We start from the raw sequence: 18,567 nt of genomic DNA, 5'->3' as shown, positions 1-18,567 counted from the left end.
TCACTTTTAGAGTTAAAAAATAAATTGATAACATTTTCTTTAAATGGCGGAATTTGGAATTTCTGTGTCACTCAAACTTTACCAGATTACGAGGTGAAGTTGGCATTTCTGGGTGTTTCGTTTAATTAACAGAAGGTTTCATCACCATGTTGCAATAGTTTGGGAACTTGGGTCCGTGGCTAGGCCAGTTGTTGATAAATCCAACCTGAGATTTGAACAGATTTGGGAAAGAAAAAATCCCAGCAGATTTCAACACCTCACGATTAGTGTCCTAGAAATTTTTTTAAAAAGGAGGTACAATGTTTGTTTAATTTCGGTTACTTGCAGTTGGTTAAATTAAAAGTTAGTGAAATGTATCCTAATATTGCTAAAGGGATTCTGAGGGTTGAAGATGGTTCCTAAATTTGATAACAACTTTTAGAAAGAATAATGAAGGCCATACTTTACGAATTAGAAAACAGGTTAGAATTGAGGCTAACCAGGGACAAAAGGAAAACAGAATACGCAATGAAGTTAGTCAAGCACATAGATGTATCAGAGAAACAGGCAAGTGCATTAGCCTTAGAAAAGTTCAAGTTGCAAATGAGTCAAATGGATTTCATAGATAAAGGAAGAGAGAGAAGAAAGAGGGAGAGAGAAAGGGAGAGGGAGAGATAGAAAGTTCCTAGCTGAGCAAAGAGAGAGAAGAATGAGAGAGAAAAAATAGGAGAGAGAATTAGAACTTCAGAAGTTGACAATTAGCCAGAAAAGACAACTTAAAGGGAGAGAGATGATCAGGGAATGGAGGGATGAATACGAATATGCAAAAATATTGTCACAGTTTGATGAGAAATATGTCGAAGGCTTCTTTATTTCATTTGAAAAAGTGACGAGGCAAATGAAATTGTCAGGGTGAGGACCTAAAATTTGAATTTACGTTATTATTTGAAGCAAAAGGGATATGGAGATGTTTTACTAACCACAAACTGGGTTTTCAGTTTAAAAGAATACTACAAAATGGCTGAGAATAGTGACTGATTCCTGTAATCCTGTACTGCTGATTCGTGGAATTAAACATAAATTCAAAGATAAGAGGACAACAGAGTTTTCATAAAATGTTGACAAACACATTAATTGACTCTTTGAACTAAACTTCAACTGATACATGGAATGACAATATAAGTTAATAAGATTTATTTTGCAAGGAATACCATTGGATTGGCATGCTGTCAATCATGTCACAATCTTATAGTTAATTGGACATTTCTTGTAATTAAGATCCCCTCCCAGGAAATATCATTGGATTAACCGGCTTTAAATCATGCCACCTTATTATATGTGATTCTTTTTTCTTGTAATTAAGGCGGTACTATCTCTTTAAAAGGAACATATAAATAATGTGGACTTTTCACATGTAATTGCACAACTCCACCACGAAACACAGAAGCTTTAACCTCTTTGTTGCTGGATAGAATACCGTCAAGGCACCTGTATTCAATAAAGTAATGACTCTTGCTTTTTGAACAGACCGTATTCGTTGATTCTTTTGACTGACATCGAACCCAGAGGCCCCACTTCAGGGGACATAGATCTTCAAGAGGACATGTGGATAACGCTGGTTCAGATGATGCTGAGTGGCAGAGCGAGTGAGTTATTTGCTGCGCTGTCAGACGAGTGGTCAAGAGATTACACAGACGTCAAATAGGCTCGTTTCAGTGATTATGAATTGGTTCCAGAAGCGATAACACAGTCATTCAGAAACATTAAAATGGAACCAGGTCAGACTTGCATTGAATTCGGAAGAAATAAACTTAGTAATTTTCAGAGATGGGTGTAGACCTGAAAAATACATCGTCCTGATGAGGATCTAAGAGAGATTATTCTGCAGGAAATATTTAAATGCTCACTTCGAGAGGTGATAAGAATTCACGTAGAAGGACAGAAAGTTGAAGAAGTGAGCAGCGCAGTAGAAATGACATGTGAATACGCATTGGCACGTGAGGCAAAATTGAGATTTCAGCGTGAATCACATTCTGTAAGGGATAGAAATTGGGAGAAGTGGAGCTCCTCCACTACAAAACGAAGATTATAACACACTGCTAAGAGTTTACCAGGGGGAAAAGGATGCCCAAAAGAGTGAAAAGGAGGTGGAAGTCCTCAGGTATTTCAACTTTACTGAAATGGGACATGAAAAGTCACAGTGCTGGTCATTAAAGAAATGCACTGTAAGAGAAGATGCGGTAAAACAGGCTTCGTCAGTGGCAGTCGTGGAACTAGCAAAGGAAACGCCAAGAAAAGTCGATGAGCTGCAGGAGAGTTTACAGCAAAGGCAGGGGCAGTATTTGAGTCAATGCCTGATCTCTATAAATACATGACGATCTGGATAATGCTCACTCAGAAAGAGCAGACGGGCGGTAGGAAATAAGTTATGATTTTTAGAGTTACAGGATCTAATCAGTCCCTAATAGAAAGAGACGAGCACATTTGCACACTTTCTGACCTGTTACCTGAGGGAGTGGTAGTTTGCGGGATCGATGGACAGTAATGCACCCTTTTCTATGTAAGATCAGGTTGGAGTGCCAACTAAACACTGGCGAATTAACAGTGGGAATATATGACAGAGTGTCAATTCCAGGAAGACAACCTGTTCTTGTGACCAATGTGCTAAGATAAATGGTGGGAGTGGCAGCCCTTGTTGCGAAGAAGCTAAACGAAGATCAGATAAAAGAGTTAAAAGAGAAGTGTCCTGGAAATTTCCCAGACAGTGTGGTAACAAGATCCCACTGTCTTTCAACACAGCAAAAAGCAAATCTAAAGAGAAAGAAAAAGGAGTTGAGATTCAGTCAGTGAACACATTGTTTGCTACAATGGTATAGGAACAAAACTGAACAGGCAGTGGGTCAGGCGGTGGTGGTCAAGCCTGACAGGTTAATGGACTTACATCAGAAATACGTGACAACGAAAGGTAAGGGTCTTGCCTGTGGGTGTCTTTGCATGTGTGTGTGTGTGAGTGTATGTGAGAGAATGTTTGTGCATGTGTGTGGGTGAATGAGTGTGCGTGTGTGACCGTATGTGTGTGAGAATGTGTGTGTCCATGTGTGTGTGAGTTAGTGCGTGTGAGTGCGCATATAAGAGTGTGTGTACATGTGTGTGTGTGAGCATATGTGTAAATGTTTGTGAGTGTTTGCGAGTGCTGTGTATGTGTGAGTAAGTGTCTGTGAGTGTGTGTCTGTGTGCGTGAGTATGTGTGCCTGTGAGTGAGAGTGTGTGTCTATGTGTGTGAGATGTGTGTGAGTGGAGTGAGTGCATGTGAGTGTGTGTATGTGAATATGTATGTGTGAGAGTGTGTGTGAGTGTGAGAGTGTGTCTATGAGTGTGGGTGTGTGCGTGGAGTGAGTGTGAGTGTGTGTATGTGAGTGTGTGTGAGTGTATGTGTGTAAATGGGTGTCTGTGTGTGTTTGAGTGTGTGTCTGTGTGTGTGAGTGTTTGGGTGTGTGAGTGTGTGCGTGTGATATATAGATAGATAGATGGATACATGCACGCATTCATACATACATGGACAGAAAGGTAGATAAATAGATCAATAGATTGATCGATCAGTAGATAGGTTGATCGATAGATGATAGATAGATGGATAGATGGATAGATGGATAGATGGATAGATGGATAGATGGATAGATGGATAGATAGATAGATAGATAGATAGATAGATAGATAGATAGATAGATAGATAGATAGATAGATAGATAGATAGATAGATAGATAGATAGATAGATAGATAGATAGATAGATAGATAGATAGATAGATAGATAGATAGATAGATAGATAGATAGATAGACAGATCGATAGATGGATGGATAGATAGATAGATAGACAGACAAATAGATAGACAGATAGACAGACAGACATATTGACGATTGCATACACAGAAAAAGGATCAAAATGCATTCCTTAGGGTTATCATCTACAAGATGGAATCAAAAGTGGAGGTGGAGACACACCTAATTGTGTTGCTGGCTGCATACAGACAGGAAGTGCTTCTGGAGCACTTGAAGTTTGAGAAGCAAGTAGTCAAGGTGTGAGGAAGACTAAGGTCAAGGAACAAAAGCAATATTATTGTCGTGGAATGCACAAGGATGTGGTGAAACGTTGCCATGCATGTCAAACGTGCCAAAGACTGTTTTGACAACAATTCGAAATTAACCAACCAGTTCAGGTTATGCTGAAATTGTGTTGCTGGAAAAGCGCAGCAGGTCAGTCAGCATCCAAGGAGCAGGAGAATCGACGTTTCGGGCGTGAGCCCTTCTTCAGGAATTAGGAAAGTTTGTCCAGCAGGCAAAGATAAAAGGAAGGGAGGAGGGACTTGGGGGATGGTCGTTGGAAATGCGATAGGTGGAAGGAGGTTAAGGTGAGGGTGATAGGCCAGAGTGGGGGATGGGGCCGGAGAGGTCTGGAAGAAGATTGTACGTAAAGAAGGCGGTGCGGAGTTCGAGGGATTTGACTGAGACAAGGTGGGTGAGGTGAAATGACGAAACTGGAGAAATCTGAGGTCAGCCCTTGTGGTTGGAGGCTTCCCAGGCGGAAAATGAGGCGTTCTTCCTCCAACCGTCGTGTTGCTATGGTCTGGCGATGGAAGAGTCCAAAACCTGCATGTCCTTGGTGGAGTGGGAGGGGGAATTGAAGTGTTGAGTCACGGGGTGTTTGGGTTGGGTGGTCCGGGTGTCCCAGAGGTGTTCTCTGAAACCTTTGTAGAGGGAGGAAGAGAGCTTCTTCAAGGAAGGCATCCTTGCAATAGGATTCGCAGTAAGTTAAAATTTTCTCTTCCAGTTTAAGTTATGCCCCAGGATACTAAAATCCAATCAAGATTGAATTGATTGTTTGCCACATCGAGGCAATGTGATGTTGAGCATATTAAAAAGCAGGTTGTTTGAAAGTCAGACAGAGCAACTGCCTTTTGAAACACACCCTATCAAAGTTAGCTTTTCGTGTAAAACATATTCACAGTAAAAGGAGGAATACAAACAAGGGAGTTGGCAGCCGAAAGTAGGAAGACACCAAAGATTTCAGCAGCTGCATGGTTTTCCAATTAATTTGGCGTAACTTTAATCAGTGTTTTATTGGAACATATATTGTTACAGATTTAGTGGCAGATAAGAAGCAGTTAAGGGAGGTGTGGGGTGGTTAGATTTGTGAATAGATGTTGTTTAATACTCACTTTCAGAGTTAAATATAAATTGATATTATTTGTTTTAAATGGTGGAATTTGGAAATTCCCTGTCACTCATATTTTAAAAGATTATGAGGCGAGGTCAATATTTCTGGGTGTTTGGTTTAAATAACACAAGGTTTCAAAGTGATGTTGCAATACAGTATTTAAGACTGAGATGCATAGTTACGTGAGTATTAAGGGGATCAAAGAGAGCGGGCATATGGATGTGTAAACCTATCAGCCATGATTGAATGGAGAGCAGGCTCGATGGGCTGAATGGCCTAAATTCTGCTCTTACTTCTTCTGATCTTATGGACTGGATGGGTGAGAGAACATCGGGGGATATGAAGGTATATCAACCACGATGATGATGCATTTGCACAGGTGTAAGGACCTGAATGGAGTCTTCTCTTTCCCAGGAAGTTCCTCCCAGTAGTGCACGGTGGGATACACACATGTCCCGCAAGATCAAGAAATGGCACAACTCCAGCAGCAATGAAAGATTGTACCAACACCAGGGCAGATACCCAAAGAGAAAAGACAGCACCTTACTCATTTTTTCTTCTTCCCCTTACAAACACAGTGACTTCCTCGAGAACAGAAATTCACTATTAGCGAGCAGAACATACTTTGGTTTATACTTACCCCAGGCTCGTTTAGTTTGGCCCCACCTTGGAACGTTAAAGATGCAGTTCACGAACCAAGAGCAGCAGAAACTGGGAGCGGGGACGAAATGTGAATTCCCACTCTGTTCTTTAATAATATCATGGTCATAGCTAACGTTTGAACAGAGAGGAGTCAGATCTCAGACAGAAATGTGGCTTGATCCATTTCATTTTGTTTGTGTTCAATATAACATACATTTTTCACTAATGCATCAGTGCGCAGTGCGCTAGATTGGATTTAGTAATAATGTTCAATGGTATGAAGCGATTAATGCATATAAATGCAGAAGTAGTTCAGCAATTCAGCACAAAATGTCACTGTTAGATATTTGTGGGAGTACTGAAAGAGCCAGCATAGGAATGATCGGCCAAATATTTCCCTTAACTAATAAAACAATACTTACATCTCCAGTGTGAAAGTTTGCTGTGAACCTTCACCGCGTCACTTTGCAACCAGTTAGGTTTCTCTGTTCACTGAGAAATAACTGATTGACAAAAACGCTTCACGTTTGATTTCAGAGACATTTGGTCTAAGTTAGTGCAATGTCTTTATAATGAGCACAATGTGGATCCAATCCTCAACCCTGATCGGTGATCATTAACTACAGAATAGTCTCTCATTTGCGATAAAGACACTCTTGTTCCAGACACCTCACCGTGACTTGGAAAGACGGCAGAGAGAAAGATGAAATCACTGGTTTTGCTGTTAATCGTCCCGGTGCTATTCGAGACCATCACTACGGATGGAGAATCCAGACCAAGGCTCTTCTTTCCCGGTTTGTACATCCCTGTCATAACTAACCGTAACATCATCAGCACCTCACGCGTGTGCTGTGTTGTAACTGAACTTCGACTGTATTTTTGCCGACTTTCAAACAACCCAGATTCCCATTTCTGCCTGTTATGAATGAAATGTTAGCATCGCATTTCAGATAATTTTTGAAGACCTGTTCGATTTTACTAACTAATCATCTACCCTCACAAATTGTCCAACGAGGAGCCGTCCTTAGCTGTCTCATTTATGCTTTGAACAGGGGTATGTTTTTATAACTCTCTTTGACCCATTCTTCCCGATCTCTGTAATATCCTCCAGTCCCAACGACACGTCCCGATGTCCAAACTGATGAATTCCAAGAGATCAGACCGTGCGTCGTTTTGGGAGGGGGAGGGGTGGGATTTTATTCAGCTGCCTGATCCCAGAGCTGTGGAATTTCCTTCATTCAAATGCAAACAATTATCTCAACCAGTCCTTAAAATGAAACAACTGACAACATTTTATGGTAGAATTTCGGGCAGCTCCTGTTTAATGTCTTTCCTTCGGAAAGAAAAGAGTGTGCACAGAACTGATCGACATATCCATTGGTCAAGTTATATATAGAACATAGAACATAGAACAATACAGCACAGAACAGGCCCTTCGGCCGACGATTTTGTGCTGAACTTCTAACGTACATTAAGCACCCATCCATGTACCTATCCAAATGCCGCTTAAAGGTCGCCAATGATTCTGACTCGACCACTCCCACGGGCAGCGCATTCCATGCCCCCACCACTCTCTGTGTAAAGAACCCACCCCTGACATCTCCCCTATACCTTCGACCATTCACCTTAAATTTATGTCCCCTTGTAACACTCTGTTGTACCCGGGGAAAAAGTTTCTGACTGTCTACTCTATCTATTCCTCTGATCATCTTATAAACCTCGATCAAGTCACCCCTCATTCTTCGCCGTTCCAACGAGAAAAGTCCGAGAACTCTCAACCTATCCTCGTACGACCTGTTCTCCATTCCCGGCAACATCCTGGTAAATCTTCTCTGCACCCTCTCCAAAGCTTCCACATCTTTCCTAAAGTGAGGCGACCAGAACTCCACACAGTACTCCAACTGTGGCCTAACCAAAGTCCTGTACAGCTGCAACATCACCTCACGACTCTCCAATTCAATCCCTCTGCTAATGAACGATAATACACCATAGGCCTTCTTACAAACTCTATCCACCTGAGTGGCAACTTTCAAAGATCTATGTACATAGACCCCAAGATCCCTCTGTTCCTCCACCTGACTAAGAACCCTACCATTAACCCTATATTTCGCATTCTTATTTGGTATTCCGAAATGGACAACCTCACACTTGGCAGGGTTGAACTCCATCTGCCACTCCTCAGCCCAGCTCTGCATCATATTTAAGTCCCTTTGCAAACGACAAATGCCCTCCTCACTGTCCACAACTTCACCGATCTTCGTATCATCTGCAAATTTATTGACCCACCCTTCGACTCCCTCATCTAAGTCATTAATAAAAATTACAAACAGCAGAGGACCCAGAACTGATCCCTGCAGAACTCCACTTGTAACTGGGCTCCAGGCTGAATATTTACCATCTACCACCACTCTCTGCCTTCGACCGGTTAGCCAGTTTTCTATCCAATTGGCCAAATTTCCCTCTATCCCATGCCTCCTGACTTTCCGCATAAGCCTACCATGGGGAACCTTTTCAAGTGCCTTCTTAAAATCCATGTACACTACATCCACTGCTCTACCCTCATCCACATGCTTGGTCACCTCCTCGAAGAATTCAATAAGACTTGTAAGGCAAGACCTACCCTTCACAAATCCGTGCTGGCTGTACCTAATCAAGCAGTGTCTTTCCAGATACTGATAAATCGTATCCCTCAGTACCCTTTCCATTACCTTGCCAACCACAGAAGTAAGACTAACTGGCCTGTAATTCCCGGGGTTATCCCTATTCCCTTTTTTGAACAGGGGCACAACATTCGCTACTCTCCAGTCCCCTGGTACCACCCCCGTTGCCAGTGAAGACGAGAAGATCATTGCCAACGGTACTGCGATTTCCTCTGTTGCTTCCCACATCATCCTAGGATATATCCCGTCAGGCCCGGGGGACTTGTCTATCCTCAAGTTGATCAACATGTCCAACACATCTTCCTTCCGAACAGGTATGTCTTCTAGCTTACCAGTCCGTTTCACACTCTCCTCTTCAACAATACGGTCCCTATCGTTCGTAAATACTGAAGAGAAGTACTTGTTCAAGACCTCTCCTATCTCTTCCGACTCAATACACAGTCTCCCACTACTGTCCTTGATCGGACCTACCCTCGTTCTCGTCATTCTCAGGTTTCTCACATGTGCATAAAATGCCTTCGGGTTATCCTTGATCCTATCCGCCAAGGATTTTTCATGCCCTCTCTTAGCTCTCCTAATCCCTTTCTTCAGGTCCCTTCTGGCTATCCTCTATTCCTCCACTGCTCTGTGTGACCCCTGTTTCCTCAACCTTATGTAAGCCTCCTTCTTCCTCTTTACTAGACATTCATCCTCCCTCGTCAACCAAGGCTCCCTCAGACGACCATTTCTTTCCTCCCTGATAGGTACATACATATCAAGGACACGTCGTATCTGCTCTTTGAAAAAGTTCCATATTTCCACCACATAATTCCCTGACAGCCTATGCTCCCAACGTATGCTCCTCAAATCCTGTCATACAGCATCGTAATTTCCCTTCCCCCAATTGTAAAATCTACCTTGTTGTGCGCACCTATCTCTCTCTCCATAACCAAGGTGAAAGTCACAGAATTGTGGTCACCATCACCAAAATGTTCACACACGAACAAGCCCACCACTTGTCCCGGTTCATTACCGAGTACCAAATCCAATATGGCCTCCCCTGTGGTTGGACAATCTACATACTGCGTTAGAAAAGCTTCCTGGACACACTGCACAAACACCGCCCCATCCAATCTACTTGATCTAAAGGGCTTCCAATCAATATTTGGGAAGTTGAAGTCGCCCATGACTACAACCCTGTGGCTTCTGCACCTTTCCAAAATCTGTTTCCCAAAATGTTTCTCCACATCTGCTGCTTTTGGGGGGCCTATAGTAAACACCCAACAAGGTGACAGCACCTTTCCTATTTCTGACTTCAGCCCATACTACCTCCAGAGGCAGATCCCCCTCAAACTTCCTTTCTGCAGCCGTTATACAATTTCTAATTAGCAATGCCACCCCGTCTCCTTTTTTACCACCCTCCCTAATCTTACTGAAACATCTGTAACCAGGAACCTCCAACAGCCATTCCTATTCCTCATCTATCCACGTTTCCGTGATGGCCACAACATCGTAGTCCCAGGTACTGATCCACGCCTTAAGTTCACCCACCTTATTTCTGATACTCCTTGCGTTGAAGTATATGCACTTGAGCCCATCTCTGTGACGGCAAGTAGTCCCTGTCAGTGCTACCTTCTCCACAGCCTCCCTACAGTCTTGGACATCCTGACACATAGCTAGCTTACTTGCTGGACGACAAGTCCGGATCCCATTCCCCCTGCCAAATTAGTTTAAACCCCCCCCCCTCCCAAAGAGTGCTAGCAAACATACCCCCCAGAATATTGGTGCCCTTCTGGTTCAGGTGAAACCCGTCCTTTTTGGACAGGTCCCACCTTCCCCAGAATGCCGTCCAATTGTCCAAATATCTGAAGCCCTCCCTCCTACACCATCCTTGCAGCCACGTGTTCAACTGCACTCTCTCCCTATCTTTGCCTCACTGTCACGTGGCACCGGCAACAACCCAGAGATGATGACTCTGTCTGTCCTAGCTTTTAGCTTCCAGCCTAACTCCCTGAGCTCTTGAATGATACTTAGATCACTGTGCACCGTTCTGATCCCTAAATCCTTCAGTGCGAACTTTGCAAGTTTTTGAACACTGTGTGCAGGCATTACTGTGACCTGCCTTGGTAAGACAGCTTGATAACACTGCGAATCGTTCTATTCTCGTTATCCCTGTGTTCCATGGCAGTGAGAGTACTGTGCACAGAGAGGTACTGGTTAGCCCTTGGTTCAGTCACAGCAGGAGCAAACTACAGATGCTTGGTATCTATAGCCATTACTTGGTCCACACTGGAAGTGCTGGGCACAGTTCCTGTCCCCATATCCCTTGTTTAGACGATAGTTAGTACACTGAACATAGATATAGTCTCAATCTCCGTTTTTAAGACCACGGTGCACATAGTTCTGGACTCCACATCCCTCAATTCGACGACAGTGGGAGCACAGTGGAAAGTCCGTGTCTCAATATGTCTCAATGACAGCATTCTTTTAATAGTTACAAATCACACAAAACCAGGTTATCGTCTCACAGGTTTAATCAGAAACACTAGACTTCGGAGCACCGCTCCTTCATCAGATAATAGTGGAGGACACAAGTCTAAGGCACAGACTTTATCATAAAGGTTTACAGTATGATGTAACTGAAATTATACATTGAAAAAATATCTTGATTGTCTGTTGAGTCTTTCAACCGTTCGAATAACGTGGTAGTTTCCCTTCTTTCATATGTAATTCACAACACCTTTTTTTATTAAATTGCATTCTCAGGTTTGTTGTTACAATTGGTGTGAGCTCGTCAATATGTTGAAGGTGTGATTTTCACATGAAAGTAGTGAAACTAAAATGGTATTCGAACAGATAAAAGACTCAACAGACAATCAAGATATTTTTCAATGTATAATTTCAGTAAAACCACACTGCAAACATTTGCTGTAAATTCTGTGCCTTAGAATTGTGTCCTCCACTATTATCTGATGAAGGAGCAGCGCTCCAAACGCTGGTGCTTCCAATTAAACCTGTTGGACTATCACCTGGTGTTGCGTGTTTTTTTAGCTTTGTATACCCCTGTACAACACCAGCGTCTCCAAACCATTCTTTCAATAGAACGACTACAATGTGGTAACAGGCCCTTCGACCGGACAAGTCCACGCTGAAACTCTGAAGTATAACCCACTAAGACCCAATGGGAAAGTGCAGACAGTTGTAGTCTCGACATCCCTTGCTCAGACACCACTGAGAGCACTGGGAATTTTATCTCATCATTGCAACCTTTGGTAGTCCACATTGATTGTACTGTGCCCAGTTCTGGCGTCCATCTCCTTGATAGGACCAGACTGGCAACACTGGATACAGTTCTGGTCGCCATGTTTCTTGGTTTGGTGTCACATGGAGGTTACATTGCCCTGGCTGGAGACATCATTGAATTATTCCTTCCTGCTTTACAGGTTTCTTCAAATCTTGTGTACTCCAGAGAGGAACTTGCAAGCGCTCCCCTTGCCTTGCACATGAAGTTCCTTACAGTGGGGTTTGTGAAATCGGGCTGTACTGTTGCAAGAGAAAATGGATAATCACAAAGAAAATCTGAAGTGAGACCCACCTGATGGCAAACTGTCATTTCTGTCCATCAACTGTGTTCCACTGTGTGGATCCAATGACTTCCTGCTTTCTGAATCATAACAATAAAAGTTGTTGCACTGCCTGTTGTCCGTGCCCGAATTTTTCTTCCACTTGATTGGTGGAAGTGCAGCTCACGAAAACTCAGACAGCATCATACCTATTTTGTATTTACAACAGCGCCATACTCACAGAGTCATACGTTCCAGCCACATTCATTTGTCTACACACCCTGAAGACACACTGTCATAATGGAAGGCATAGTCAAGGAATCCTCCTGTTGATCTCTGCCAACCACCCTCCTTCAGCTGATGCTCTAGTTCTCTTAAAAGTTGTACATCAGTGACAAACCGTTAGAGAGGATTTAGGACTCCTGTTCCATTCTGGTTTTCCGATTGAACCGCCTTCACGCTGAAAGTCTTGGGTACTCCAATGATGAGACAAATTGACCGAGTTCTGCAAGTTGGAGTCTTCCTGCAGTTCATGGCGAAGGATCCACCCCAAAGGGAAATAATCTCCTCGCCTTCCTTCCTACCGCATGAATCTCCTCCAGTGTGTGCGATGCTCCCTCTCTCTGTAAGAGTCTCCAGACGCTATTGTTGTTCGTGTGTCTGTAAGCTCTGCCAGATCAGTACTCAGTAGTATATTCATTTGTAGAGCTGGTGTAAACGTGGTCGGCTAAATTACATCGTCGTGTGCAATATGACTTCTTTGTGGTCCTGTGTGATGTCGTCAGAATCCTTCAACTCGAATCATCCCCTATCTCTCTAACCTCGTTTTTTCCATAAGATCCCTTCCGATCTCTACACTCTCCATCAGCAAATACACCCCTCCTTATCTCTGTAACGCATACAGAGCTAAAGCAATATTTTATTTCTGGAACCTCCTCCAGCCACTACAATGCTTCTCTCTCTGTAAAAAGTTCTCCAGTCCTTACAGCTCGCCCATTGTCTATAACAACTCCGATCCATGCAAACCTTCCAATCTATGTGACCGGCTCCAGGTCACAAATCCAACAATGTCACTAACTTCCTTCTGCCCTGACAAATCTCATTATTTCTCTCTCAGCCTCATGCCAATCGTGGGCGTTATGTCTGCAACATTCTCTAGCAACTATAACTCTGCCCATATCTTTGTCTTCCTCCTCCCCTAAACTTTTCCCTGTTGTATAAACTCCTCCAATGTCTAACGAGCTGTTTAACATCCTCTAGTCCCTCCAACGTTGCCGATGCTGTAACCACCTCCTGCTGCGACACAGCTCACTACTTCTACAAACTCCACAGAGGAAATCACTACCTATGTGTGGGAACATCTCGCCCACCCTATCTCTGTAATCTCTACTAGATTTAAAATCCTTCACGTATCTCTAAACTCCATTAGCTTCTTCAAATCCACAACTTTCTAAAATATCCACCAACTGCGTAAACCTTCTCTATCTCTGTAAAACCGTCTAAGAGAAGTCCCGTTCTTTTCTGTAAACCTCTTGTTATTAATTTCCTGCAGCACCAATGTAAGCTTTTCTTTCTGTTTTCTGCAATCTTTCGTTTTCAACGTCCTCCACCAAGAACATCCCTTGTTATCTCTAATCTATTCCAAAAACGGAATCCAACCGTACTTCTGTGAACCTTTCCATGAGGAAAATATGTTTTTGAAAGTGGTGCTATGTGGTTTGGAAGAATGTTATAAATACATGACTATTTGTAGAAACTAGAACATTTACAGAGGTGGGAAGGGCTATCAAATACAAAAGATGTTACGGAGAGTGACAATTTGTAGGCACAGAGGCACGTGTCTGGGATATATCAGATTGGCTGTGGGTTTCAGGGAAATATTGAATTGACCTGCAAATGCGTAGACTGGGATATACCTGCTCTGAATTTGGGCCTCGGGACAGGAATAAGTACCAATACTTGACTCTGCACAGTCTTGGCAGATTGTATTTGATCTTCCTGACGGGAGTTTGGAGCTCGGTTCCAGAATGGAAGAGAGCAGCTGTCCATCTTCAGGCAACAGAGGGAGACTGGTACCTTCCTGATCTCATTGTGGGTCTGTTTTCCAGAATGGTTGTGAGAAGCTATAAATACCTAATGTTCTGGGGTTTGCACAGTTCTGAGTGTATTTACCTCTTCTTTGTTAGTGTCTGGATGTGATTCTGAAATGAAACACTTACAACGGATCTTACACTCCACAACGAGTTCTCGGTATCAATTACTGACCTGCAGTCAGCTACTAGAACCTCACATCAGAATAAGCTCTCACTTCTCGAAATGTTACAACTCGTGTGAATTGTTTCTGCATCAGTGACCATATTCAGTGAAGATAGAAATTTCACTTCCCCAGTCACTGTGTGGTCTCCATCTTCAGGCCGGATGTGCCTGAATTTCCTGTCCCTGTGCCTGCTGCATTTATTTCTGGTGCTGAGAGACTCAGGGCTACATCATGTGATAGGTTCTCCAAGTATCATTTTTGTCAGCGTTCGTAAACGGTTCCTCATGAAAATGGTTTTGTAGCCAAAATATTGATCTGGCTGGCCCAGCTTGGTTTTCACTTGAACCAAAACCAAAAACTGTACTTGTTTTTGGAATCTCCTTTAGCACCTAAACATATCCGTATCCCAGTAATGTCCCCCCGCCTCCACTATTTCTGCAATCTCCTCTGTACCCAAAAGCCATCCAGCCATCTGACACTTGCTGCCATCCTTGAATTCCTTCCAAACTTTTCAACAAGGCCAATGAAATGAGAGTTTAAAATAGTATGAACGATTTCAGATGTGGCTGTCATATGAAGATGAAGCTGCAGCGTGGCCAAGGTTGAGAACTGGATGTACAAGGGTTTACAACGTTTACAAAGCAAAGGATAAACAGGCCTTTACAGTGAAGTAGCATTGTGTGAAAAGGATGGAATCAGAAATGTTGTGATGCTAATCACTTTCACACTGATCCTCCTGCCCTCTCGCCTTATCCCTGTACATTGATCAGATATTGGTAACCTTTGAAGACTTCAGAAAATGGCATGATACACAGGAGATCATTTTGTGGACTGTCTGCATTGAACAAAAAATGTTTTTAAACCCTTCTTCTTACTGTCTAGAGACTATCGGATAGGCACCGTTAAAATTGGTTGGAGAGTTTCTGCCTCTCCGTTGCTCACGTGTATGATTTCCAAATCACTAGCATGCCATAACTAAAATAACAACTTTCCTCACTGCTTCTCTAATATTTCAAACAATTACGTTTAATATTCACCGCTGGTCTGGTGTCATGGAGGAACGTATTGTCCCTCTGCTGCACCATGTCATCCACCAGAAACTTAGAGGCTTGTCCACAAAGGGGGTTCCCACTTTTGCCACCTCTGCCATGTTCAGGGCAGTTTCACATTGACAATTTTACAGATGGAAGCTGTAACAGGCAGGCCGGTGAATTCTGCGATAACAAGGCAGTGGCCGTTGTTATAACAAAGGGAACATCATCGGGCTAATGTCAGATCAGAGGAAGACCACGTGGGCAGGGAAGGTAGCTCGTGAGCGAGATTGGGGATGGTGTAATGAGAAAATTCGTGAGGCCAAGGGCTATCATAATAGTCAAGATTTAAAATAAAAACATCGGTTCTTTTTAAAAGTCGAACAGAGAATAAAAAACTATGTGCAACTCCTCTCTCTGATACGTTTCCCTCTCGTTGACTGGTCCAATAAAACACCTGATTAAGATTTACAGAAAAATTCAAATCTCAAAACCAGCCAGGTGTTGATTATTTTCTTGGTATCTTCCTCTTTAGATTCTCCATCGATGTTTGAGTCGATGATTTTCTCTGCACAAACTTCTTCTCTGTGCAGGTACCTCTCAGATTGTTTTGACGAGCAGCCTACGTCTGTTACTCTTTTGGCATTTTGTTCCCAACTTTTCAAGTTGTTGAATATTGGCACCGGGATTGAGTTGAAGGGGAGTTAGGCTATTCTACACCGACGAATTGTTTATATCCCTCTCAGAAACTGCCATTTCACCTCTGTTTCTGTCGTCAGAACTGTGCGGACGGGACGATCACTTCCGTACTCCAAATTGTTAGTACTGTGCAGGGGCGACCTTCTCAGTCTTTCTCCTCGCCTGAGGTGTGGTAACTGTCCAGTGAAATCAACGCCAGTTTCTCCGCAATCTGATGAATGTGCTACACTATAAGGGTTTTTTTTTCCACAGTCATCATAAAGGCACAGGCTCTGGCTGTCGAGTCAGAAAACTGCAAATCAGTAAGGCAGTGTGAGCTAGCAGAGGGTGTGTCAGCTTTGATCGAACAACGCTGTCGAAATTTGTTCACAAAAGTAAAAACAACGTAAATACAGATATTTCAAGGCAAAGATTTACAAGATCATTTCTGAAAGCAAATAGATATTCCAAACTGCGAAGGAGAAAGACAAAGTCAAGCAGTTGCAACATTACTTCAAAATATTGGAATAAGTCAATAATCTTGCATTGTTTAGCGTTATAAAGGCACACGCACATCAGTTTGGATCAATGTTTGGAAGAACGTGCACGAGTGGAATTGTTCTCAAAGCGAAAATATCGGGGAGACAATGCACTGTTAAATTTATATTCATTCGTCGAGAACATTTAGTCTGAACATGTGACAGACTTATTGGAGTTCACAAGACGTTCTTACATCAAGGAAAATTATTATGAACACGCTTTCTCAGGAAATGAAATGAAAAGTGTCGTTCACAGACGTTTAGGTAAGATATGACTTTGTGACTGTATTGTTGAGAACATGCCTTGCTGCCCGCGGGCCTGAAAACCAATCAGAAGCATATGGGTGTAGATAAGTAGACCAGAAGACCAGATGGTGACTGGCATAACGTAGTGGGAGAACGGGTTTAACATTAAGGCATAAAAATGATGGTGAAAATAAAAAAAAATATAAATTGTTCCATGTACCAGCTGTTAGTTGTAGCAGAATGTAAAGTGTTTTTATTCTTAATTAATTCATGGTACGAGGGTATCGCTGGCTGGACCAGTACATATTGCCCATTCTTAATTGTCCAGAAGGCAGTTCAGTGTCTAATATTCAGTTGATTGAAATAAAGCAAAGGATCAACTCTGGTCAATTGAATAAGAAGGAGGATAATGAAATGGATTACGGTTGTACATGATTGCTCAATCTAAAAGTAATCACTAAATTCTGTTTATTTCTCGATTTCATTTTTAAAAGCCGAAACAGGGACAACAGTGAAAACAAAATGAACCATCCCTGAATTGCAATGATGCCAAGAAGTACTGAAGCAAATTACAAGGCACATCAGGCAAAATTCTGAAAGAGTTGTGGATGGTTAAATTCTGAAACAAAAGCAGGAATCGGTTGAAATTCTCAGCAGGTTGGCAGCCTGTCTGCAGTGAAATCACGGTAAAAGTTTCTATTCCAGTGGCCCTACATCAGCTCTGATCGCAGCTTGGAAAATGATATTTATTTTTGCACAAGATGGAATGTGGGAAGTGGAGAGGAGGGTACTATGAGAGTAAATGATAGTTAGAGATAGTAAACGATGCTGCTTCAGTTACAACGCTATGTTGCCGTTTTCATCAGAGACATCGTAAAGGCCGAGGCTCTGATATGTCTGGAACTATCCATTTGAAAATATTTTAATCAGGTTTTCTTTAAAAAAATATGCAACGAGTGGGGAGTAGCCAGTCCTCTCCGCTGAGGTTATTAGGGAGCGGTTTGTTTGGCGCTGCTGGTTAGGTGGTTTAAGGGAAGCAGCTCCATGCTGATCATTTCGTTTTCTGCCATTTCTCTCAAAACCCTGTGTTTGATCGTACCATTTTTTCACAAGTGGGTGCTGATGGGGATAATACACTTTTTTTTCGAGCAGCTTATTAATTTGTAATAGGGTCAATCGGGTTTTCAGATCGTTTATGTTATTCCAACTGTGAGCCACAGAGATACATTCAAACGTGAGGAATGCGTATTGCAACTTCAGTAGATGCACGCTGGAATTTTCTCCACTTTGCATTTCTTGTAATATTCTACCTACTGTTTCAGCCATACCAAACCTCCCTGATTCTATTTGTTTCACAACTTTGGTTATGTAACTGAGTGATTTCCCCGATGGATTGAAGTATGTACAAATACAGATGCCCTTCGTCTCCCTCCGCTCTGTGTACTCAAAGTGTTTCAGCTTCTGCAGACACCATACACTGTCACATGAAATGGAGAAGCCTGCAATTCTGCTGGTGAAAGAGCTTTATTACCCATTACTTGCATTTGTAGCTGTTCCTGGTGAGTGCATTCTGCTTTTTTAAAACAAATATTCCTAATCAACTTCGTTCGTGACACCGTTTCACAATACCGAACTTGTCGAACTGTTTGTCTCCCTTGCGTTTTATTCACTGTTTTTGCTTCATCTCTTTCGTGCAATAATAATGCTCCTTCGGGATTCCGTGTATATTTGGACTGCCTTGTTATCCCTTTCAAGCTAATCTCAGCACTAGATGACAA

Source organism: Chiloscyllium punctatum, chromosome 51 (genome assembly GCF_047496795.1).
Source record: "Chiloscyllium punctatum isolate Juve2018m chromosome 51, sChiPun1.3, whole genome shotgun sequence".
NCBI classification, from domain to species: Eukaryota; Metazoa; Chordata; class Chondrichthyes; order Orectolobiformes; family Hemiscylliidae; genus Chiloscyllium; species Chiloscyllium punctatum.
Note: the sequence above shows the minus strand (reverse complement) of the source record.